Here is a 24,958-nt window from a genome sequence, read left to right as displayed (position 1 = left end):
ATCATTGGTCTGGAGCCATTTGCAGAGAGCCTAGATACTCCCCTTCCCCAAAATCAATCTACTTTAGGGCATCAGAGAGCCCTGGGCAAGAAGTGAAATATAATCTACCTGGCCTTCCAGGAGGGGCCAGGGTGGGTATTTGTTGCATATAAAACAGGAAACTGAGGCTCCAAGAAGCTGATTGGCTCATGTGGAGACACACAGCTGGAAGTTCTCTGATAGGAGTCTTGGTATTGCTTTCCACCCAGTTTTCAATGAAAAAGAAAATATCCAACTGTCAGAGGAGAGGGAGGGTATTCCTAGAATGTGAAATGTACACGGATGCATGGAAAAGGTCTTAACCATTACTCAATGTGCACACCAGTCAGCCGGTGGAACACAAGACCCAGGAGACCCATAAACACAGCCCCTTTGGAGACTTCCTGGCCCAGGTAAACCATTTCCCTTTCCTGCTACCCTGCCTCCCAGAGAGTGACTTCTGTTTCACATTACCCAGTCGGCATAACTGAAGCCCAGCTTAACTAAAAACATCATGGCTCTTTGTGAGAAGGTTTTTCAAGCAATATTTGGCCTTTCACAGAGCTGCTTTCAGTCCCAAGTCAGGGTAAAGCCTCAACTATGACAACAGCCGAGCCCCCGAGCAGCCAGGACTCACACGCCCAGGAACCAATCTGGGTTTGCTTAAAGATCCCAAATTGAGAGAGGCACTTTCATGGAAATACTAAAAATGGGTTTCTGAAATGTTCCCATAATAATGCACAGCGAAAGCAGCAAATGGTTGTTCTCCATTTCAGGCACAAAAATGAGTATGTTTTCAATTACATTCAGGTTCAAGTTATTTCTCTAAACAGAAAATTCCCTCTATAAACTCTCCTTGGAGTTTTTGAAGTGGAAGGGAAGGGAAGGATGGATGGAGGATTTGTCTCAGGAAAGAGGCCTGGATCAACTGGAAGGAAAGCTAGACGGGTGACTGAGAACCTCGGATAAGAGTACCATCTATTCTGATTTGGAAGGGACTGCCTGAAGTTTGAGATGGTTTTAGGATATAGATTTTTTCTTAACAACGAATGCTGAAGACTTCTGCTATTCCTCCCTTCTTTCAAAACTGCTGGTGATCTGCTGAGCAGGTCTTTTTAACCCTACTTTTCACTTTGTCACTCCTTCTGACCCTGCCTTTCTTCTCATTTTTTGCTACCCAGTTCTTTCCTTCTCTCCCCATTTTTTGCTACCTAGCTCTTTCCTTCCCTCCCCATTTTTACTCATCCTTCTTACTGTTTCTTGACTTCCTAGTTTCTCTTCTATTATCATATATATATATATATATAAATCAATAAACATTTATTAAGTGCCTACTTAATAAATAGTGGCAATTAGGCGAGGCAGTGGATAGAGTACTGGACTTGGAGTAAGGGGGATCTGAGTTCAAATCTGGTCTCGGACACTGTGTGATCCTGGGCAAGTCACTTAACCCTGTTTGCTTCAGTTTCCTCATCTGTCAAAAGAGCTAGAAGAAGGAAACCAGTCCAGTATCTTTGTCAGAAAAACCCCAAATGGGGTCATGGTGAGTTGGGCATGATTGTAATGACTAAACAATAAACTCTTTTCAAGAACTATAAAACAACAACAAAAAGTGCCTACTATATGCTAGGTACTGTGCTAACCTCCGGTGATACAAAGAAGTCCCTCAACTCCCTGCCCTCAAGAAGCTTACAAACTAATGGGGGAGGCAACATGCAAACATACATATACAAAGTAAGCCATATACAACAAATGAGAAAAAATTGGCAGAAGGAGTGCAAATGAGGGGGTGGCTAGGTGGCGCAGTGAATAGAGTGCTGGCCCTGGAGTCAGGAGGATCTGAGTTCAAATGTGACCTGAGACACTTAACACTTACTAGCTGTGTGACCCTGGGCAAGTCACTCAGCCCCAATTGCCCTTTCCTCGCCCCTCCAAAAAGCAAAAAAGTAAAAATTAGAAGGAGTATAAATGAATTAAGAGGCATTAGAGAAGGTTTCCTTTAAAGATGGGATTTTAGTTGGGCCTTAGAAGGAGTCAGAGAAGTCAATAGGCAGAGTTGAGGTAGGAGAACATTAAAGCTGGCTCTATTGTCTTTGAATGTCCTTTGCTCCATTTTGTCCCTTCCGAAAAGATACAATGATTACAGGTTTAGAGCCAGAAAGGTCCTCAGAGGTTATCTGATCTAACTCCTTCATTTGAGTAATGAAGAGACCAAGGTCCAAAGGTCTTAAGTGGATAAACCCCAATTTCCCTAGGCTTCTGTTTCCTCATCGGTTAAAAGAGAAAGTTGGACTAGCTGACCTCTAAGGCCCCTTCTGGCGTTAGGTCTCTGATCCTGGTGCCAAAACTCACTGAATTCCTTTACCTTACATCGTTCTCTACGCAGGCTTTGGACCTCCATTTCCTTCCATATTCCAGTTTGCTTAACGTAGCTAGTATGAAAGCATCACACCAACAACATTTAACTGATAGGGTGTTGTTTTGAACAGCTCACTTTTTAGGATCTTCATGAAATCCATAAAAGGCAATGTTTTCACCTAATTAAATGATACTATTGCTTTTTTCTCAGTTGAATATAGCATTGTGATTATGTCTTGTTATTACAGGCAGTAATCCTTTGGAATAAGAACAGACAGATTAAATCCAAAGGCTCAAGGTACTTTAACTATGTCCTGAAGGGAAATAAATATTTAATACATAAATATTAGAAAAGGGTTTGGTTTTTTTATTTTGGTTGAACCTGAAGGCCAAACAAAATTCTTGGACTGGAGTCTAGCTATCAGATATCTCATATGGGATTTCTCTTTAAAATTCCAATCAATTTCCTCCCGTTTTCTTTTTACCCTTTCATTTTACATTCCCTAAGCAAATAAGACAGTTTGCTGATGTTGAGATTCACAATTCCAACCTCCCAAAGCTATTTTTAAAATCATCTACTGTTTGGCACCTTGATAAGTACTGCAAGACACTAAGAAGGAAACAGACAAAGTCCTTACCCTCAAGGAACTTATAAACTAATAGATATTCTCTGTCCTTCTTCTTAGATCTTTCCCCTGGGACCATCTCCAGTTGTCCTGATGTGTATCTGGCCCCTGTACCCAGATGGCTCTGGAGGAGAAAGTGAGGCAGGTAACTTACACAGCCTTCCCTCACTTAAATCCAATTCACTCGCAAGTTATGGTATCACCTTCCTGATGTCATGATCTTTGAGAATGAAGGGAAAACAACAGATCTTTTCACTACTGAAGAAAAAAGAACAAAATCCCTTCTCAAACATTAGGCCAAAGAAGTTGGGATCCCCTCCCCTTCAGGCATTTCCAGATTATGATCTATAAACATTTAAGTAGTTTTTGCTAAATTAATGAAATTCTACTTCCCTTAATATTTGCGTAGTTGAATGAACAGAATTCAGAAGACCACAGGATCATAGATTTGGACCTAGAAAGAACCTGCAAAATCATTTGCCAAGTGTTGTGGTACATGGCTATAATCTCAGCTATAGTGGAGGCTGATGCTGGTGGGCAACTTGAGCCAGGGAGTTCTAAACTATAGAGTACCATAGGTGATTTGGTGTCTTCACTAAACCCAACATCAATATGGTACACTTCCAAGAGTGGGGACCACCAGGTTGCCTAAGGAATGGCAAATCCACTCAGGTCAGCAACAGAACAGGTCAAAGCTTCCATGATCAGTAGTGGGATTGGGTCCACAAGACACCACTGTACTTGTAGCCTGAGTGAGATAGGGAGATCCAATCTGAGAGAGAGAGAGAGAGAGAGAGAGAGAGAGAGAGAGAGAGAGAGAGAGAGAGAGAGAGAGAGAGAGAGAGAGAGAGAGAATTTAGTCCAATATCATTCGTTTACAGAGGAAGAAACTGATTGATGCCCAGGGAGCCTAAGTGATTTGCCCAAGATCACACAGCTAGTAAGCAATAGTCAGGTCAAGGATCTAATCTAACAAAACAAAAGACTCATATGGAATTTTTTTTTCTCCCTTTGGAAAAGAAGATGTTTGTATTTATAAGTATGAATGTGAGAATGGAGTAGGGGCATAATAAAGATCAGAACTGAGAATAAAGAATAAAGCGTCTCCCCAAAGACCTGGTGGGGATTAGATGGGAGTGAGGTCTTCTTCAGTCCCCTAGATCTACCCACAGCTCTGCAAGCCAAACCAGAAGTAATTTCTGGTACCAATTAAATGAAAAACATAAGTTATTTCATTTATAAGTGAACAAAGGGATCAATTATGTAAACGTCTGTCAGTTCAATTCCATGTAAGAAAAGCATAGTATCTTATGGCTAGGAAAAACTTCAGTGATCATCCAGTCCTATCCTCTTATTAAAAAATGAGGAAACTGAGGCCCAGAGAAGTTAAGGCACTTGTTTGGGTCTAAAAGTCCTATGAATTAGGTATTTTGACTTTCCCAGAAAACAAATGTATTGTTCTATATATCAGGAAGTAGCATTGGAAAAGCAGACTCGCTCTGGAGCCAGAGGACCTGGGTCCAAATCTTGTCTCCAACACTTACTCCCTGTGTGGTTTTTGGTAAGTCACTTAATCTTCCTGGGCCTCAGTTTCCCCCTTGGTAAAATGCAAGATTTGAACTAGATAACCACTAAGGTGCCCTCTAACTCTCACTCTATGATCCTATGTGGCTGGTGAATTCTGGTTCCTGTCTTTGGTCAAGCTGGCCTCCCATTGTACTGTGGGATAGTGGAACAGAGGACCAATCTTGGGTTCCATCTCTGGTTCTACCACTTATTAGGCATGTGATTTTATACAAGTTATATAAGTTCTCTAGTCCTCAGTTTCCTCACTTGTAAAATGAGGATAATAATGCTACTACCTACACTATGTATGTCCCAGGGTTGTTGTGAGGATCAAATGACAAGATATATTTGTAAACAGCCAAGCACTATAAAAATGCTTTGTAAACTACAAAGCACTCCATGAATGCAAATGATTATTATCCATCTCTCACAGAACATCAAAGCCTTTTAAGTAGCTGAAAGTACCCTTAGATCACTTTGAGGTAAAGGAAAAAAAAGCACCATGTTTCCATTCTATGTTGCCTGCCTTCTGGACCTCATCAATGTGGGTGTTCCAACTAGTAAAGATTGCAGTCTCTCCACTCTCCCCCAGGCCACTTCATCCCCTGTGATTTTTGTTCACATGCCCCTCTCAATCCTCCATAGGTGGTCTACCCAATGTGCTGTAGATTTTCTTCTAAGTCTTTTAACATTACTTGGGTACCAGAATAGCACTTGGCTTGTACATCAGCTTTACCCCACTCTCCATATACGTGGCTGACCCACTTATTTTTTTCTTTCTTTCTTTCTTTCTTTTTTGGAGGGGAGAAGGCAGGGCAGTTGGGGTTAAGTGACTTGCCCAAGGTCACACAACTAGTAAGTGTGTCAAGTGTCTGAGGTTGGATTTGAACTCAGGTCCTCCTGACTCCAGGGCAAGTGCTCTATTCATTGTGCCACCTAGCTGCCCCTTGCTATTTTCATCATGCCTTATTCAACTTATATTTTTGGAAACTTTTTTCCCCACCTTGTTGCTTATAGATTTACAGAGGCTCCCTATTACCTCCCTCCCCCACAAAGTCAGGAATAAGGTAATCACTCTGTTTTGTGAGTTCAAATCTGGCCTCAGACACTTAATAGCTGTGTGACCCTGGGCAAGTCATTTAACTCTGCCTCCATTTCCTCATCTATAAAATGGACTGGAGAAAGAACTGGCAAACCACCCTAGTAACTTTGCCAAGAAAACCCCAAATGGCCAGAAGCAAGATCTTATCTAATCTTTGTATTTCTTCCAGTATTTAACACAGTATTTTGAATATCAGCTAGTTCATTAGCAATAACAATTTATCAATGTTTGATGAAGTTATTGCAGAACAAAGTGTCTTAGAAATGAACTCCAACTAATATGACAGAAAAGGAGAATGACAAATGTAGGAAGGGATGTGGGAAAATTGGGACACAAATACACTATTGGTGGAGTTATGAACTGGTTCAATTATTCTAGAGAGCAATTTAGAACTATGCCTAAAAGACCATAAAAACCTTATTACTGAGTCTATATCCCAAAGAGATTTTTTTTAAAGGAAAAGAACCAATACATACAAAAATATTTATAACGGCTCTTTTTTGTGATGGCAGAGTTGGAAATTGAGGGAATGCCCATCAGTTGGAGAATGGCTGAATAAATTGTGGTATATGAATATAATGGAATACTATTGTGCTATAAGAAATGATGAGCTGGATGCTTTCAGAAAAACTTGGAAAGAGTTACATGAATTGATGCAAAGTGAAATGAGTAGAACAGGAGAGCATTGTACCCAGTAACAGCAATATTGTATGATGATCAACTCTGAATGACTTGGTTGTTCTTAGCAATACAATGATCTAAGACAATTCCAAAGAACTCATGATGAAAAATGCTATCCACCTCCAGAGAAAGAACTGATGGAGTCTGAATGCAGATTGAAATATACTTTTATTCACTTTTTTTTCTGTTTTTTTGTATCTGTATTTTCTTTTATAATATGACTAATAAGGAAATATGTTTTGCATGGCTGCATATATATGTATATATGTGCATACATATATGTATATATACATATGCATATACATATCCCATATAAAATTACTCAGTGAAAGGGGGAGGGAAGAGAGGGAAAGAATTTTTTTCTTTTGGAGGGCAATTGGGGTTAAGTAACTTGCCCAAGGTTACACAGCTAGTATGTTTGTGTGGGTGTTAAGTGTCTGAGGCTGGAACTGAACTCGGGTTCTCCTGACTCCAGGGCCATTGCTCTACTCACTGCGCCACCTAACTGCCCCTAGGGAAAGAATTTTTTACATGTAATTGGACTATTTCCTAGCAAATGTTTAAGAAATCCTTTATCTGATCTGCTAGTGCCTCCTTCCAAGCTGGTTTTCTGGCCTGTACATAGCTACTCTGGTTTGTAGAATCTCAGAGCTAGAGGAGATGCCAGAGAATATCTAGTTGGACCTGTACCTCAGTAAGAATCCCCTCTACCACATATCTGACAAGTGGATATCCAGCCTTTTACTGAGATACTTCTGGTGGCGGGAAAGTTGTTATCTTCTGAGGCAGCCCTATTCCACTTTGATGGAATCCTACTTTTTTTTTTTTGTTCAGGATTGGTGACCTGAATTCTAAAGTGTAGACTGTTTGCTTTACAACCTGTCCCTTTGACCCTGGGCTCATAGGTGTTACTTGTGACCAGAAGGTTCCCCCAAACCCCAAGTCAGGGACAGAAACAATTGCCTTACTCCAATATCCAAGCAAAGTTGTATTTCTATCCCAAATTCCCATTATGTGAGGTCACCAGACAGTTTCCAGGGGCTGCAGACCATCATTAATCCTATTTGGAAAAGAGCACAAATACAAGGTCACCCCACCCACCATATGTTGATGTTAATGTTAATGTTAATATTAATGTTGTTAATATTAATGCCTGACTGACTTCTGGGATAGTATGATCCTAGTGGCAATTAGCTGAGGCATTCAGATTCTGAACTCCGAGAGCTGGGTGAGGGGAGGAATGAGGAGGAGAGGGAAGAAGGAAATACACATTTATTAAGTGCTTACTGTTTGCCCACACAGTGCTAATACTATCTCTTTTTATCCTCACAATGACCCTGAGAGGTAAGTACTATTAATATCCCATTTTACCAGGGAAGGAAACTGAGGCAAACAGGGTTAAGTGACTTGCCCAGAGTCACACAACTAGTAAGTATCTGAGGCTGGATTCAAACTCAGATCTTCTTGACTCCAAGTCCAGGGATACCTTTAAGGAGAGAGGCAGAGACAGAGAGACAGAGACAGAGAGACAGACAAAGAGAAAATGGGTAGAGATAGTGAGATAGTATAGGAAACAGAGACTAATATTAGCGGGTTTTTTAATGTCTTCATCAACCTTATGCAGCAGGCCTAGTTTCCATGAATATCAGTCCATTGAACCAGTCAGAGGCCCATCTTTTTGATGCTGGATGAGCTTTTAGAGGCTCACTTAAACTCCTTAGGTCATAGGACCATGGGAGACCTCATAGTCACCCAAGGTGTCAAAACAGGAGAAGAGATTTGAAAGGAAGGATCAGAGAAAAATGTGTATAATCTCATCATCTCTTTGAACCACTTGGACTCACAAGAGTTTGAATCCCAACCCGACCACTTCATAACTTATTGCCTCTGTGACTCTGTGCAAATCTCTTTAGCTCTCTTGGCTTGTTTCCTCATGTATAAAAGGAGAGAACCAGATTAGATGGCCTCTGAGGTCCCTTCTGATTCTAAATTTAAGGGTTTATGATTCTAGCCTAAGGAGGTGCTATAGAAAATCTATTCTCAGTGGAGTCTTCAGAGAGGCAGTGTGGGCTAGTGAATGGCCTGCCATTCAGGCCTTCAAGAAGGCCCGAAGACTTAAAAGTTTAAATTCTGCCTTTGATACTAACTGTGTGACTGGGCTGTTGAGAAGCTCAAATGAGATCAGGTAAAGAAACCTTAATGTATCATGTCAGCATCAGGTTTCCCTATTTCTTGAGAGCTGAGTTGTCAGCACTGAATCATGGGCAAGTGTAGAACATTCCTTTCTTGAATAGATAGATACACACACACAAGCATATACATATATATGCATATACATATATCTATATACACATGCATATATACATACATATATACATATAGGTATGTGTACGTATGTGTGTGTACACAAGCCCTATGAAAGATGACATGAGGGCCTACAAACCCAGATAACACAATCCTGTTCTCTAAGAGTTTATAATCTATTGATTTGAATCTTTAGCTTGAAGGCAAAAATCATTTTTGCCTTTCTTTGTATCTGCAGTGCTTGGCATAGTGCCTGAAACATTTCTTGTTCAGTTGTTTCAGTGGTATCTGACTCTTTGTAACCACATTTGTGGTTTTCTTGGCAGATACTGGAGTGATTTGCCATTTCCTTCTCCAGTTCATTTTACAGATGTGGAAACTGAGGCAAACAGGGTTAAGTGACTTGCCTGGGGTCACACAGCTAATAAGTGTCTTGAGGTCACCTTTGAACTCAGGTCTTTCTGACTCCACAGGCCCAGCACTCTATCCATTGCATCACCTAGCTGCCCCTGCCTGAAATATAACAAGTGCTTAATAAATACTTTTTTAGCTGAAAGGAAATGGAGCATAAACATTTTTAGAAGTCTAATATTATCCAGAATGTTCAGACTCCAAGAGAGATACAAGTCTGTTTCAAGAAGTCTAGTCAACAAGCCTTTAATTGTTTAGTATGCATCCCCAGCTAAGAGCTGGAAACACAGAAAAAGATAAAAAAAAAAAAAAACCCAAACAGTCCCTGCCCTCAAGGGTCTTACATTCTAATGGGGGAAGACAACATATAAATAACTAGATGTTTCCAGGTATATGGCACAGAATGGAGGTTATCTCAAAGGGATAAGCACTAGCTGTGGAGGGGGATGGGGAAAGGCCTCCTGTAGAAGACAGTATTTGAACTGAGTATTAAAGGAAGCCAAGGAATCTAAGAGGCCAAGTGGAGGGGGGAGAACATAAGGAGCTCAGAGGAAGCAGAGAACCAGCTAGCTGGGGCACAGGGAAAGGGATTGGTGGATCAGGAAAGGTTTCTTGAAGGAAAAGGTGGGCCTTCCTTGAAGAATAGGTAGGATTAAATATGTAGAGATGGGAGTGGAGACAAAAAGAAGAGAGAAACAGGAGATATGTTCCAAGTAAAGGAAAAAATGATTAAAGGAGCTCAGGGAACAGTGAATAGGCCATTTTATTTTTTAAAGTTTTACTATTCTGAATTGGACGGATACCAACCAACGAACATGAGCTTTTTCATACGCAAAGAACAGAAAAGGAGTATTATATACAAACCCACACATCTCATTATATATTATTTGGCCTTTTTGGTTGTTTTTTTTTTTTTAACATATATACTTAAAAATAAGCCATTTTGACTGGAACATAAGGACATAGTAGGAGAAAAGGCTAAATCTCTTCAAGAAAATTAGAGATAGCAAGGTAATATTTCATGTAAAAATGGGCATGATAAAAGACAAAAATAGTAGGAACTTAGCATAAGCAGAAGAGAATAAGAAGAGGTGGTAAGATTACACAAAAGAAAGATCTTAACATCACCAATAACTGTGATGGAGTGGTTACTAATCTAAAGCCAGATATCCTGGAGAATGAAGTTAAGTGGGACTTAGGAAGCATTGTTAACAATAAGGCCAATGGAGATGATGGAAGTCCAGTTGAGCTATTTAAAATCCTAAAAGATGATGCTGTTAAAGTGTTGTACTCAATATGCCGGCAAATTTGGAAAAATCAACAATGGCCACTGAATTGGAAAAATATCAGTTTATGTCCCAGTTCCAAAGAAGTTCAGTGCCAAAGAATGTTCAAATTACTGAACAATTGTGCTTATTTCACATGCCAGCAAGGTGATGCTTAAGATTCTGCAAATTAGGCTTCAGAAATATGTGAACCAAGAATTACCAGAAGTGCAGGTTGGTTTTTGAAGAGACAGAGGAGCTAGAGACCAAATTACCAACATTTCCTGGATTATAGAGAAAGTAAGGGAACTCCAGAAAAACATTTACTTCTGCTGCATTGACTACACTAAAGCCTTTGACTGTATAGCAATTCCTCAGAGAGATAGGAGAACCAAATCATCTTACTTAGCTCCTGAGGAACCTTTGTGTGGACCAAGAAGCAACAGTTAGAAAAGAAGATGGAGCAACTGATTGGTTTAAGATTGTAAAAGGAATATGACGAGGTTGTATATTGTCACCTTATTTATTTAACTTACATGCAGAGTACAACATGTGAAATGCCAGGCTGGATGAATCAAAAGCCAGAATTAAGGGATAGCAACAATTTCAGACATGCAGATTATACCACTCTGATGGCAGAAAGTAAAGAAGAATTAAAATCTTTTGATGAGGGTGAAAGAGAAATATGTAAAAACTGGCCTGAAGTTTAACATAAAAAAAAACCAGAAAACTCAAAAAATAAAAAACTAAAGATCTTGGCAACTGGTCCCATTAATTCCTGGCAAATAGAGGGAGAATAATTTTTTATTCTTGGGCTCAAAGATCACTGCAGATGGCAGCTGCAGCCATGAAATGAAAAGATGCTTGCTCCTTGGAAGGAAAACTATGGCAAATCTGGACAGCATACTAAAAAGCAGAGACATCACCCTGCCAAGAAAGGTCTGTAGAGTCAAAAAATGTTTTTTTTTCCAGTAGCAATACACAGCTGCGAGAGCTGGACTATAAGGAAAACTGAGTGCCACAGAATCAATGCTTTCAAATTGTGGTGCTGGAGAAGACTTTTGAGAGTCCTTTGGACAAGAAGGAGATCAAACCAGTCAATCCTTAAAGAAATTAAGTCACACTTAATTTGACTAGAAGGTCAAATACAGAAACTGAAGCTTAAACTTTGGCCACATAATGAGAAGAGGGGATTCATTGGAAAAGACCTTGGCATTGGAAAAGATTGAAGGCAAAAGGAAAGGGGAACAGCAGAGGATGAGATGGATAGATAGTGTCATAGAAACAACAAGCATGAACTTGGACAGACTTTGAGAAATAGGGGAGGATAAAAGAAGGGCCTGGTGAATTATGGTCAATGGGGTTTCAAAGATGTGGACATGAATGAACAACTGGACAGCAACAATAATGACAACAATAAAAATGCTAAAATGTTTGGGTTCAGAAGATAGCAGACTTTCAATGCCAGGTTAACAAGATTAAAACTCACATTTGTATGTAACTTTATGGTCAGCAAAGTATTTTTTCCTCACAAAAGCCCTGTTGGGGGAGCCAATGCTTATTATTATCTCTCTTTTATAAATGAGGAAATCAAGGTTCAGTTAGTTCAGTGATTTGCTCAAGGTTACACAGCTAGTAAGTTAGTGCTGGGCCTGGAGTCAGGAAGGCCTGAGTTCGAATCCAACCCCAGACACTCACTAGCTGTGTGATTCTGGGCAAGTCATTTAAATTCTGTTTACCTCAGTTTCCTCATGTGTAAAATGGGGATAAGAAAACCTACTTCCAGGGTTGTTGTGAGGATAAGATGAGATAATGTTTGTAAAGCACTGAGCAAGTACTGTATAAATGTTTTATTTATTAAACCACCACTTAACTAGCTACCTGACTTCAAAGACAAAACTCTTTTGCCCTTTGTTTAAAACATAAGGGGGAACCACTGAAGGATTTTGAATAGGAGTTAATTAGAATTAACCCAAATGAATTGATAGATGAATGAAAGATAAAACATAATAAAAAATATAATTATAAAATTATTCAACATTTGCTATGTAATACAAGTGAGTAAAACAATCCCTGCCCTCAAGAAACTTACATTCTAATGGGAGGAAAAAGCACATAAGAGGCATCACAGATGTGGTTAGGATTGTTCTATGTTAATAATGACAATAGTAACTTATACTGACATTGCTCTAAGAACTCACAAAACAATGTATGCCCAAAATTTCCTTTGAGCTTCACCATAACCATATGAAGTACATAAGATATGTGTTATTATCCCCATCTTGGCAGATGAGAAAACTGAGGCCCAGAGAAATGAAGGGATGTGCCCATGGATATAAGTGACTGAGCATCAGAGTTGAATTTTGAACTCAAGTCATCCTGACTCCAGGCCCAGAGTTCTATCCACCATGACAGGCTGTAGGAAAGTAAAGATTAGAAGCAAAGCATTTGCTTAGGAGGTTACCTTAATAGTCCTAGTGAGGTATAATAAGGACCTGAACAGAGATGGTGACAATGGGACCAGAAAGAAAAAGCAAATTACGACATAAAGTTGTACTGGACAAAATAATTCAGTGGTGTACAAGCTAGAGATTTTTACTAGAGAAATCAGGTGAATATGGAAAAGGGATGCTCAGTTATCATTTGTTTTGACAGGTAGCACCATGGTCGGAGTTCAGTGTCAGGCTAAGGTGGAAGATGTAGGCAAGGAAGGGGTTTGGAGTCCAAATAAAATCTTGCTCTAATTCTGTCTACGAATCTCCAAATGACTTCAAAGGGTTTAGTCAGTCAACAAGCATTTATTAAATGCTTATTATGAGCCAGGCACTGTGCTAAGTTCTGAAGAAACAAAGAAAGGCAAAAACACTTATAAACCATATCAAATCACCTACCATTTTCAGAGAAGGGGAGAGAAGAGAGGGGAGAAAAATTTGGAGCTCAAAATCTTGCAAAGAGGAATGCTAAAAATTTTCTTGATATGTTATTGGGGAAAAAATAAAATTCTATTTAAGTAAAAAAAACAAAGAAAGGCAAAAGACAATTCTTGCTCAGGGAGCTCACAGTTGGGAGACAATGTCTAAATCACTAGTTACACAGAAAATATAGACAGAGTAGATGGAAAGTAATCTGAGATGGAGAGGAGTTAGAAGCTGGCAAGCCCTAACTGGGGATAGTGTTAAAGTGGTTGGGAGTAAGGGAGCTGGCAATTGGGAATGGGGAATAGGGTTTGTATGTCAGCAGTCAGGGATTCATAATCAACAGGATGGGGAATAATATAAAAATTTAGAGCAGAGGTTGACAAACTACTGCCTGAGGCTATTTTTGTACCTGGTAGGAGCTAAGAATAGTTTTTATATTTTTAAATACAATAAAACTTAATTTTATTTTAAAATGTAAAAACCACTCTTAGCTCATAGCCAGGACAAAAACAGATGGTAGCTTTTGCCAACCTTTAGTCTACAGTATATTGACCTTTCCTGACCTCTTCAATCATATGTCTATGAATAAGATCATTCAGTGACTTAGAAACTGAAGGATAATTCTTCATACATTTATGATAACAACCTCCAAATCCCAGATAAGTTCTTAAATCCCACTGATGTCAGTGACATTGACGCTTTTAAGGATTGCTTCTATTTCTTCCAGGTGAATGCTCACACTCTGCTGAGGTTAGATGACCCACACTCTTAACAGATGCTCTGCAAAACTGGCAGTTATTAATTGACAGTTTCAGACCAGCCTTCTCTAATCTAATGCACTCATCAGTCTCTTTTTATGATCTTCCAAGAGTCTTTCTAAAAACAACAAGGTCATCTAGGTACACCCACACTTCCAAATAATTCATAGCTCTAGCTTCTTTTTCCATCAGCTATTGAAAAACAGCTGGTGGCCCTGGGATTCCTTGAGGCACACTCTCAAATTGGTGAAATCCTGCTAGGCAGATGAAAACTGTCTTCACTTTGTCTTTTTCTGCCATAGGAATCTGAAAATAACTGCTTTCCAAGTCCAAGCCTGAAAACCACTGGCTGCCTAGTAAGACAATCCAGACAAGACCACTTGCTTCTATTTTTCTGCAAGCCCCTTGAACAGGCTGTATAAATAATAAAAGTGTTCAGATATTGGGTTATAATATTCCACCAATATTTAAGTACATTGGAATCAGGCCCAATTAGTGCTGTCATGGCCTGGTGGATTTAGATACAACAGAGATTTAAGATGAAAGGAAGTCTTTTAATTATGGAGCAGGCATTAGTGGGTCACTGGTGGGGGTGGGGCGTCATGGTTGGGGGATAGGGTTGAGGTGTTTGGGAGTAAGAGTGTAAAGTCCATCTTCTTGTTGGCATCAAAAACAGTTTTAGGGAACATTAAAACAACTTTTATATATCCCAAATGTGAGTAGTTGGTATCATCCTATCTACCAAGTAGCAATCCTTTCATGGGGAAAGAGAAAAAGAACAAGCATTTATTAAGCACCTACTGTATGCCAGGCATCATGCTTTACAAATTTTATCTCATCTGATCATAGGTTGAAAATTTTTTATCTTAAATGTCACTTGTAAATATTTAATACTAAGCATTTCTTAGTATAATCTGTGCTAAGATTAAGGGTAATGACTCCAATCTGAAAATATTCAGATGAAAGCTGTCCCATTCTGTGCAACTCTTGTCCATACCTCCTTGAGATCTGGCCATAGGGTGTTCACCCAACATGTTAGAGGCCTTCTTTGATTTCTCCTGATATCACAAAGGTACCAGTGGAACACTCCAGCCATCCACCAGTTCATCCCTCCCTCTTGCCACAGAACCAGTCCATCTTTTCTTTCTATTCTTGAATTATTTATTTATCCTTTACTTCTGCTCTTGGGCAGAGCTCCTCTCTGGTTACCTGTTGTAGCGTGCTCACACCCACCTTTCCACTGATCTCTGTGTGATAGTCATCTTTAGTTCTTAGAGGCCATGGTATTTCAAGTCTCAGGACTATATAGCAACACTGATAGAATGTTTGTAATGAAAAGACGGGACTTTGCTGTTATAGGAAGCTTAGGATCAATAAAAGTACAGTAATCTAGCCCATTCTGTTCCTTTTGAGAAGGCACAGTAGATAGGGTGCCAGATCTAGAGGGAGGAAGACCGGAGTTCAAATTCAGCCTTTGACACTAGCTGTATGATCCTGTGAAGAAGCTTAATCCCTGTCTGCCTCAGTTTCCTTAACTGTAAAATGGGATCCATAATAGCAACTACCTTCAAAGGTTGTTTGAGAATCACTGAGATGCTATTTGTAAAGCATTTAGCGCAGTGCCTGACACATAGAAGGCATTAATAAATACTTGTTTCCTTCCTCCTTTTCAACTCTCAGATTATTTTATTGTCCATTCATATAGTTTGTTCCCAGCATTGCTTTAGGTGACGCAGCAGAAAGAATGGCAGACCTGGAGTTAGGAAGCCTCATCTCCCTGAGTACAAATCTGACCTCAGACACTTACTAGCTGTGTGACCCTGGGCAAGTCACTTAATGATATTCATCTCAGTTTCCTCATCTGTAAAATGAGCTGGAGAAAGAAATGGCAAACCACTCCAGTATCTTTGCCAAGAAAACCCCAAAACAGGATCCCAAAGAGTTGGACATAACTGAAAATAACTCAACAACAGCAACAAAACAGGTAACCATGTTAATGGGGTGACTAGGGGGCGCAGTGAATAGAGCGCTGGCCCTGGAGTCAGAAGGACCTGAGTACAAATCCGACTTCAGACACTTAACACAAAACTAGCCATGTGACCTTGGGCAAGTCACTTAACCCCAATTGCCCTCCAAAAAGCAAAAAATCAAAAAACAACAACAACAAAAAGATGCATGTTAACATCTAGGCAAAAGACATTCTACATCCACTTGGTCTTTCCTGTGTAGATGAATATGACAAACTCCTTTGAGTAATTTTTTATCTCATCTAGAAGGTCCTATAATGCATAATATATACACTATCTTAGGACTTGATTAATCAACACATTGTCGTCTACAAACAGGTGCATCTGGAGATTTCACCATCCACAGAGAATCCCTCCTCAATCTAGACTCTGTCCTGGATCTCCTCTCACAGTGGCAAATACTTTTGGTGATTTTATATGTGTGTGTGTGTGTCTGAGTGTATGTATGTATATCTGTTTTGTGCCTTTCCTGATGTTTATTATCAGATGGCTATGAAACAATGATTTTTCATTTAACACTGTTGTTATACCTTCCAAGGAATCTTGAGTGTTCTTGTTTTAATGTAGATGGCAGATACCTTGTTATAAAAAAAAAAGCCTCTAAAGGAACATTTTATCTTCCTGAGTTGATTTTTTTAAATTAATGAACAATAAACATATAGAAATCTTACATTCTCTATATCTTTCAGTCAGTTGTGAAATAAAGATGTGGTCTATTGTTAAATATTGTTTGCAAAAGCTTGCTTATTTCTTACCATACCATGCCTTTGATTTGTGTACAGATGGTTCTCACAAAGATTTTCCATAGATGGAAAATGGGTTGGTGGTTACTGATGTTCTCTTACTCACCTTTTCTTTTTGTTAAAATCAAATTGGAGAAAATTTCCCTCATGCTTCTTCTCTTTCAGATACTTTGTAAATGAGTTTCTAAATGCTCTTTGCAATTCTATGCCCTACAGTATGGATAGCCTCTGTACGTACTTGGTCTGGTAAAGCTGCTTATTCTCTTCTCTTTTGTGTCATTTCTACCTCAACACTTCAGGAACTATGATGTTGGGGTCGAAGTGTAATGTTTCCACTTTCCTTGATGGAAAAAAAATTGTTAAAATGTTTTTATTCTTTTTTAGCAAATGATGTCTATTTTTTCTCTGCTGCTTTCCTCTTTCAGTTTTCATCCTTGAATACCCTTGGAATGCATTTGCTTAGGTGAGTGTGTTGTCATGCTTTCTTTACCCTGGTTTTACCTCTCACTGTTTCCCTCTACTTCATGAAACAATACTGCTCATAATCATCCAACATCCTTCTTCATAAAATTTTACAGATATATTTCTATTCACAACCAGTGTTGTTTTGGCATCCATCTTTCCCTCTAGAAAATAAATCAAATGTTTGCTTACTGAGGTGCTTTCTGAGCTCTTTTTGTTCCTGTTCAAGTAATTAATTTACATTTGTTTAATTTCTGAGATGAAATTATTATAATCAGTGTTGATATCATTTTTGCTATCCATTTCCTGTTTTAAATTTTCACTTGCTTGTTTAAATAATTTGGATCTAAGTCTTCTTAACTGTATGCCATATCTTTTTCTTGTTACTATTCTTTTTTTTTTTTAAGCAATTGGGGTTAAGTAACTTGCTCAAGGTTACATGGCCAGGTGTTTCTGGGTGGGTGCTAAGTGTCTGAGCCCGGATTCGATCCCAGGTCATCCCAACTCTAGGGCCAGTGATCTTACTCACTGTGCTACCTGGCCACCCCTCTTGTTACTATTATTTCTTCTTGTTTATTATCAGTTCTGATTTTAGCTCTGATAAGTTGATGATCTGACTGTACACTGATAGCTCACTCAGGGATAATGTTTCCTTCCTGTAAAAAATTTAGTCAGTTTCATCTTTTGTGATATCACTTGGTGCTTTCCATGTCCACAGACTACAAATTATTTTTCTGAAGAAAGTATTTATGATGTAGAGGCATCTACTTCTGTAAAATCCATAAGTCTTTGTCCTATTTTCTTCTCTCTCCTGTACCTGTACCATACTTTCCCATGTATTTCTCTCTACCTTCTCCTTTTCTCAGTACAAAGTCACCTATAAAATTAATGAAATATTATAGTAACTTGGGATCCACTATCCAATACAGCACAGCATGACACATTTTCAATATTCACCATTAATTCTATACAGGGTCCAATGAGGCTAGATGAGATAGACCCATAAACAACCAATGATGAGGTCATGCTTTTGTGTTTTAGGGTTTGGGGGATGATCTCCAACCCTGACCTCATCTTTGTTTCCTTTAAAAAAATATATATATATATGTTTTTATTTATTCCATTAACTATTTCCCAATTACATTAAACATATTTTAACATTTAATTTTTAAAATTTTCAGTTCCAAATTCTCTCCCTCCCTCCTGCCTCTCTTCTACCTCCTGCCAAGGCAGGAGATTTGATATCATTTATACAAGTGGAGTCATGTAAAAAATATTTCCATATTCACCATGTTGCAAAAGAAAACACATATACACACAAACAAGAAAAATAAAGAAAGTGAAAAAGGTATACTCCAGTCTGCAGAGTTCATCAGTTTTCTCTTTGGAGGTGGATTGCATTTTTCACGTCAGTCCTTTGGAATTGTGTTGGATCATCAGAGTAGGTACCTACTGACCTTAATTTCCAATGAAATGAGAAGGAAAATTAAGAGGCAGCCAGGTAACACAGTAGATAGAGCAGGAGAGAAAGATATGGAAAGCGAACAGCTGGTTAAGGAGATAGTGTTGGAGAAAGGATTTGGATTTGCAGACCTGTAACAGTTTGGGAAAAGGACTGATGATACGCTATTGGACAGGGATGGGAAAGATGGGACCAGGGGTAGGAAGAAGAGATTTTTCTGGAGACCAGGATCTTGGTCAGGAAGATCTGAATTCAAATGTGACTTAGACTCTTACTAGATAAGTAAACCTGAAGAAATCACTTTTAACTTCTTTCTGCCTCTGCTTCCTCAACTGTAAAAGGAAGATGATAATAGTACCTACCTCCCAGGGTTGTTGTGAAGATCAAATGAGACAATATTTGTAGAGTGCTTAGCACATGTACGCAGCATGTAGTAGGTGTTTACCGTATTTCACTGCATAATTATCACAAATTTTATGCCAAATTTTCTTTAAAAAAAAAAGTGGGGTGCAACCCTTATGTGAAGCTCTTTAAAAAACTGGGCCAGTATTACTTAAAAGTCATTTTTTTTAGTGAACCTAAAAGTCATTTATTACTAAAGTATGTCACTGGCAGAAGAATTGTATGGTTTAGCTAGCACAGGGAAGATGCAAGTCTTAATATGTCACGTGACTTACTCATGGTAGCTTTGCCTGCCTGCCCACTCCCCTTCCACCTATGACTCTTCCTTGGGTTGAGTGACAATACCGTCAGCACCACAGCACTCTAAACAGACCATACAATTTAGTTTTTGGAAATATACTGACAATGCGTATACACTAAGAATTCTAGACCCCCCCCCCCAAATGCGCAAAAGATAAAGGTGTATCCATATGCCACTGGTGAATACATTGCTTCTCTGTTTACCTTTTAAGGGGCGTGATGAATAGAATTATACCATGTGATGATTAAGGTTATAAATGAAATTTTGGACTGGAAAAAAACAACAGACAAACATGGTGTGATGATTATGCTGTGGCAACAATTATCTGGTAAAGTTCGGTAATAAATGCTTTTCCTCTTCTCTTCCTAATGTTGATACTTTGGAATTCTGCTTCTCATACACTAACTCTGTCTTCCTCTTTCTAGTACCTTCAATATTCATATCTAACCAGATCACAGCTGTAACTGAAAATTGTTCTGTTCTTTCACTGTACTATGTGGGTGGTGATTTTTTCATCAGATTTTTGTGACCTTTGTTCATTTGGTCTTTCATTTTTACAAAGAGAATGATTTTATCTATGATTCCATCCAGCTTTCTACAGACTTATCAATTTTTGCCTTTGAATCTATGTTATCAGGATAACTGTCTTGTGTGTGTATGTGTGTGTGTGTTTCATAAAATGCATGAGAAAATACCCTTGTAGTGATTAATGCTGGGTCTTTGTAAAGCTGACTGTCTCTTAATCTCTTCAAATAGCCCTCAAATGCTTTTATGAATCAAATCTATCAAGTCATCACAGTTCAGGGACACTTCATTTTTAAATGATATCCTCAGTTCAAACCACCCCTATAGCTGATTAGCAACTTGAGTTATTCTCCTTGTATCTTCATCTTCAGAGGCTATTGCCCCCATTGTTACCAATCTGGCAAAGTTGTTGTCCACTTGCAAAAGGAGTTCAGATGGCAGGTCCCCTTTGTACTGAATAACATTGCCAATCTCAGCTACTGTGATTGTGGTTGCTTGTCTAGGGCCACAGAACAAATCAAGTCTGTAGATGTTTTACAGACGTGTGTGAGTCAAGGTTTCTTCTGCTTAAACCGTGCAATTGTTTAAACTCAGGATTTCCATCAAACACTTCATCTTGTCCCCTTTAGAGGCCCACCAGTCATATAAAAGATCTGTTTGCACAGTTGGTCCAGGCCTCTACATGTTCTTCCTTAGGATAGCAAGAGTACTTTCCTGAGAGTTTCAATTTGGGGCTTATCTTTATTCCTTGTGACAAGGAATTTTATCTGGGACAAGCTTATAGGCAAGATTTCTCTGTGCAGTTCAGGAAACCTATCCCTTCTCAGATATGCCAATGCTGTTTCTCTATACAATTCAAAGGAAATAGTTCACATCTCTTATGTAGACAAAATTATATCTTTCTACTGTAAGGGACCTAAGTGTGACCTTTCTTATAGGTGAGATGTCTCTTTCTGACGTAATCACTTTTCTTCCAAACTCTTTGCTATTGGTTCTCTCTACTTCTTTAACAGCCTTAGAAAGGAGCATATAAATTAGTTCTGAAGTGCTATTCCCTGTTATTAAGGCATCTGGAATTTTAAAATGATTTACACGTTTTCCAGTTTATCAAATAGACTGAATGGACTCCCCAGATCTGACCTTACAATAAATTTATCTTGCAAACTTCCAATTCTTTGACATAGCTTTTCAATACTTTTATAATGTCTTTTTTTTTTTTAATTCTCTAAGTCCACTTTCCAAGGAGCAGCTAAATGACTAAGTGGATAGAGCCCTGGGCTTGGAATCAGGAAAAACTGAGTTCAAATCCAGCCTCAGACACTTACTAACTACTAGACACTAACCACTCCAGTATCTTTGCCAAGAAAACACCATGGGGCAGCTAGGTGGCGCAGTGAATAGAGCACCAGCCCTGGAGTCAGGAGGACCTGAGTTCAAATACGGCCTCAGACACTTAGCATACTTACTAGCCATGTGACTTTGGGCAAGTCAACCCCAATTGCCCTCCAAAAAGCAAAAAACAAGAACAAAAAACCCCCACCATGTACAGTATGTACCATGGGGTCAAGAAGAATCAGATATGACTGAACAACCATACTTCCCCAATTAGGAGACCTTTATTCATTTCCAGTCCAAAAAGAACTTAATAAGTGCCCAACTTATCAAAATTCATTTTTTTAAAAAGCAGCAACAATATGCAATTTATATTTAACAAACCAATAAGGTTAAATTATAATAACCATACAACTTACTGTCATTAATTGTTAACACGGTCAAACACTCTGCATTTAGATTATATATGAGAAAATGCTGATGGGAAAAGGAAAACGAAATCCCTCCCCATGTAGCAGGTTAGAAAGGAAATCTTCTTTGACCCTTTTCACATTCCTTCCTATCCCCTCTCCTCTCCCTCCCTCTTCTTCTCCCTGTCCTCTCCTTTCTATTCTCTTTTTTAGACTTGGTATCCCCACCTCACCCAGGCTGGAAGTGCAGAGTCTACTATAGAGGACCTGAGTTCAGATCCAGCTTCAGACACCTGACACTTGCCAGCTGTGTAACCTTGGGCAAATCACTTAAAACCCCAATTGTCTTTCCCCTCCCCCCTCCAAAAAAATAGAAGAAAAGACTCCTCAGATTTTATCTCAATCAGGTAAACAATAACAAAGGCTCATGTTTTAAAATAAAACAAAAATCATGGACCGAGTTCCACTACTTATCAGTGCAGGAACTTTGACCTATTCTGTTTCTGGCCCAGGATGAGTTATATCCCTTCTCTTCCACTTCCCTTTAGGGAAGGTGGGGCTCACCATAGTATGGACATTGGATCAGCTTATAAGCACACACACAGTTACACATCACACACATAGTTATATATCTAATAGGCCTCAGAGACAGGATTGAAACCCAGATCTCTCCTGACTCCAGGGCTAGGTTCTCCTCTTTCCCCTTTCAGGAAAAGGGCAGACACAGTAATACCCATATTACCAACCATATTTTCCAACTGAGTATGCTTCATGAAGGAATTTAGATATAAGTAGTGACTTAATAAGTGCTGACAGATCCCATCCATTAGGGACATCAACCATCACAAAGGAAATGGCTGAGCTTGGCTTTGATTCTCATCATAAAGAGAAAATGAAATCACATAAAAATGATCACATCCTTTATTTCGTACAGCAGAATATTCCTGGTGAAGTGAGGAGAGACAAGTTCCCAGGTGACATGTTTCCTTTTAACTGAGAGCACAGATAAGTCAAATTCTTCCTTGTGGAGTGAGGGATTGAGATCTCCTTCTCTGTCTTCATTAGTGGCAGTGTTCTGAATAATTTTCCTTCTGTGGTGGGGGAGGAGAAGTTTTGAGGCACATTGTACCCAGATAAAGTTATTTCCCTTGGTGAACACCTTCCAAGTTGCTAAGGGAATGAGTGGGTACTTGGCCATCACTTACTGAGGCTGAGAAAAGGGATGTAGGCAACAAACACTCTTCACACTCATCTTTGGAGTCAAGCAGTGTGTTGTTTATGTTCCTTAATTTACTGATCTAAGGGAAGTTTCTGGAGTAGTAACTGCATTTGGTCCTGAGTATAAGACTGATAAGATGAATATACAACTTGCATTTCAAAGATAGATTTGTAGTCTCATGAATGTGGGCATCTTCTTCACTAGATCATAATTCATTTATGTGCGCTCATACTGTGCGACTCTTGTCAACTAATAAGTATTTATTTAGTACCTATTATGTGCCAGATATTGTATTAGGGAAACCAACCAGTACTTATTTAGTACCTACTATGTGTCAGGAGGCATGGGTTCATTTCCTCCCAGCAATTCTCCTTAGAGCATTCACTCAGGGTACAAGATGGCTTCTATTTCATGCTATTTTGTGAATACGAATGCAAAACTCAGGAAATCATATGAAAATAGAGATTCTCTCCATTTTTTTCAAACCTTAAAGCCTATATCTTTACTCCTTTTAGTTTATTCACCTTATTTTGCTCATTCATTCATTTTGCAAGCATTTATTAAGTACCTACTAAGCACAAGGTACTGTGCAAAATTCTATGGAAAGACTACAAAGATAAATAAAATTTGGTTTCTTCCCTAAGGAATATCATTGTTAGGGAAGACAATGAAGACACAACCATAAATTGTTATAATAAAAACACCAGTGTTTTTGTCTCTTACTCCTAATATTATATTGTATTTATTCATTAAGTTCAATTAGCATTTATTAACCAGTTTGCCTCAGTTTCTTCAAATGTGCAATAGGGATAATAATAGTATCTACCTCCCAGGATTTTTTGTGAGGATCAAATGGGACGATATTTGTAAAGTGGTTATCATAATGCCTGGTATGTAATAGGTATTATATAAATGTTTGTATCTCCTTCTCCCCCCAAGTGCCTTCTGTGTGTAAAACACTAAGTTCTGGTAATATAAAGACAAAAATGGAATAATCTCTGCTTTGAAAGAGCTTACATTCAACTGGGAAGACACTTCCTCTCCCTTCCCCAGCACACTATGGTATTCATTCCTTGAAAATGGGGACTATTTTTGGTTTTGTATCTGTACCTTGCATAATAAGCAGGTTCTTAAGCCATGCTTGCTGAGGGAACACAATGGTACATAGTAGTAGTAAGACTTGATGTTTTGATAGGTTCCCTGATGTCAAGGATGGGTTCTCTACCACTGGTTCAGAATGCAACCCTGCCACACCTTCTTATTTTTTCAGTTCTGGTTCATTATTTTCTGTACAGCAGTTCTATCATTAAAGATCTGCCTAGCATGTTTGATGCTTTCCTTTTGTTCTTTTTATTATTAGAGGCAGCTAGGTGGCACCATAGCTCTGGGCCATGAGTCAGAAACATTTGAGTTCAAATTCAGTCTCAGATACTTACTAGCTATGTGACTCTGGGCAAGTCACTTGACCTCTGTCTGCCTCAATTTTCTCATCTGTAAAATAAGGATAGCAACATATTTATTTAATTTCTTTATTTTGCCTTTTGGAGGGCAATTGGGATTAAGTAACTTGCCCAAGGTTATAAGGCTAGTTTTGATAGTGACATAATTATCAAAATAGCATCTACCTCCCAGTATTGTTGTGAAGATTAAATGAGATAATGTTTGTAAAGCACTTAGCATGGTGTCTGACATACAGAGGGAATATAATTGTTTGTTTCTTCTTTCTTATTTCAGGGATAGAAGACATTCTTGGTATCCCCTGGTCTACTCCTTTTTCTGAACATAAATATTCTCAATCATTTCTTCCATGCTACTTTTCATGTTCCAGTTATTTTGACTAATGAGCTGAAGTCTGCTCACACCCACCATGCGTCTTTCTGTTGCCTTGTGGATTTGTCAGTGTAATTCTTCAGAGATCATGGCACTCTATGAATCTCAGCCATAGAGCACCATGAGAAGAATGTTGGTGCTAAAAGAGATGGCCCTTTGCTACAAAGTGCTATTCAAGGTCATCAAAAAGGCTATGGAATTTCCAGAATGTAGTCCTATCTCATGCTTAACTTTTTTC

At 38.8% G+C, this 24,958-nt stretch overlaps 1 long non-coding RNA gene across 1 annotated transcript in view; it reads left to right on the top strand.

Moving 5' to 3' along the window:
- The window catches only part of LOC138153704 (uncharacterized), a 55,305-nt gene that overhangs the window by 13,637 nt on the left and 16,710 nt on the right, over positions 1-24,958 (top strand). Inside the window, exon 2 of the long non-coding RNA XR_011166431.1 lies at positions 3,063-3,147. This is a non-coding gene — a long non-coding RNA (uncharacterized lncRNA). The remainder of the gene's footprint in view (positions 1-3,062; positions 3,148-24,958) is intronic.

This window comes from Petaurus breviceps, unplaced genomic scaffold (genome assembly GCF_028583685.1).
Source record: "Petaurus breviceps papuanus isolate PSGF00001 unplaced genomic scaffold, PetGlider_PUasm1.0 91023, whole genome shotgun sequence".
Lineage (NCBI taxonomy): Eukaryota > Metazoa > Chordata > Mammalia > Diprotodontia > Petauridae > Petaurus > Petaurus breviceps.
Note: the sequence above shows the minus strand (reverse complement) of the source record. Positions and strands in the feature narration are given on the sequence as shown.